Raw genomic sequence first — 2189 nt, forward strand, 5'->3', positions numbered from 1 at the left:
CCTGGCCCCGCGCTTGCCGCTGCAGCCGCGGCGGCCCCGCCCCCTGGCCGGCCCCGCCCCCGGGGCACCCAGCTCCGCCCCTTGCCCCTGCCCCGCAGGCTCTTCCTCACGGAACCCCGCGCCAATTGAGCGGCGCCTCTCCATCCTCTCCACCCGTTGCAAGCCCCTAGCTCCTTGCCCGGAGCGCTGAGACGACCCCCTTCCAAGGTCCCAAATTTGGGGACACGTCCCCCACATCCACGCCCATAAGCACATAAGCAGTCCAGACGCACCGGACATATACCCAAGTTGATTCATTTGCAGGAACACATACACAGAGGGATAATCCCACCAGTGTCCTAGTGCGGGGGATTTCCTCCGCTCAGGACACTCTTCAACGTGGGTTCACAAACAGTAACTTCCCCACAACATACAAACACCCGGTCCTGGACGCAAGAGAGGATCCTCGCGCGCACGTCCCAAAGTATACAACTAGGCACACAGGCGCGGCTTGGTCTCCTCTAGCTGGTTGAAACGCAGCCTTCTCCCGCCTGGGCTCTCTCCACTGCCTCCCCCGCCCTCCCAACCGCCCCAAAGTGTCTTTGTCCCTATGCACACACCGCTCAGCCCTTGTGTCCTTGGCTACCCCAAACATACACGTTCACACTGCGCACCCCTCACGTAGGTCCTTACGCCGGATCCCCACCACGAACGCTGCACACATCATCCACGTACACCCACGGCACACAACCGCCTGGGGCCACTGGCCTTGCGCTCCGCAGACTCTCAGGGCACAGCCGGGATGCACGTCCACAGGACGGCCCCAGCACCAGCTTGAAGGAGGGGTCCTAGGCAGCAGCGTCCCTGGGCACTTGAGTCTGGCTCCTAGTCCGCCTGGCTGTCGGGAGATCAGCATTGCTCAGATGGGGCCTGGGGAGCTGCAGTCCAGCACACCCAAGGGGTTGGTTCCCTGGGTGACTTACAGACTTTCAAGCACCCCCTCCCCCAACCCAGACTTTGAGGACGGTCCATTCTTGTTTCTGAGAATGAGACCACCTTCCTCCACCCCATCCGGGTCCTACAAGACACTGCAGGGAGATGACCCCTGCTCCCTACCTCCCTGCAGTGGGGCGGGGATAGAGAGGCAGGAAGGTGGGTTGTAGAATAACACTCCCTTCTGGGGGTAGGTGTATGCCCTGATCTTTGAAGACCACAGACCTTTCAGATATTTTCATCACTTTCCCGAGAGCCTGTGGTCTCCTCACTTCTTGCACAGACAAGCCGATTTTCTCCTGGTCAGGACAACTACACATCTCCGCGAATACCTTTTATTATTTTTAAGGAAAAATGGAAGGGAAAGGCAAAACAACTTTCTTCTTTTATTTGCCTACGTATCCTCAGCACCTAGAACAATGCCTGGCATACAGCAGGCGATCTTCAAATACTTACGGGAAGACCCCTCTTCTGCGTTCCAGCCGGACTGCGTAATTGGAAAGTGGATAGGCACCGCCACCTGGTGGTTATTAGTGGAACTGACACCGAGATCCTTTCCGGTGTAAACGTGGGCAAGTTCACCTTTCTTAGCCCCAATTTCTTGCAAAAATGCAAAATGGAGATAACTTTAGCAGTACATGCCTAATGGGGTTGTTGTGAAGATTAAACACATAATACATGTAAAGTGATCCATGTAGAGTTTGGCATCTTGATATATATATGGTTATATTTCCTTTTCTGACTTATTTTACAGAATGAGTTTCACTGGGATGATTAGTTTAGCTTTGGGTGATGATACTTTGGGAAGCAAAGAGTGAAAATAAAGGAAGCTTCTGAGTGGCAGGTGCATACTTCCTCCCACCCCCACCCCTTGTTCAAGGAGTCATGGATAATCATCATCACCATTATGATAAGGTGCTACTGTGCGCCAGGCGCTGTTCTAAGTACTTAACGTTCTTTAAAATATTTAAGCTTCCCAGTAATCCTCTAGACCAGATATTATTATTCACCCTGTGTAACAGATGTAGACACTGAGGCCCAGCAGGGTTAATTACCAGTTCACGGTCATACAGTTGTCAGAGCTGGGAGTTCAACCTGGGTTGTTTCTTTTATCCACTGGCTAAACTGGTGTAATTTGTTGCAAGGTCAGACATCTTCAGAGATGAGCTTCATGTCCCTGAAGGCTCCTTCAGTCTCTAGCCTTGAAGAGAACAGCT

This window comes from Acinonyx jubatus, chromosome E3 (assembly GCF_027475565.1).
Source record: "Acinonyx jubatus isolate Ajub_Pintada_27869175 chromosome E3, VMU_Ajub_asm_v1.0, whole genome shotgun sequence".
NCBI classification, from domain to species: domain Eukaryota; kingdom Metazoa; phylum Chordata; class Mammalia; order Carnivora; family Felidae; genus Acinonyx; species Acinonyx jubatus.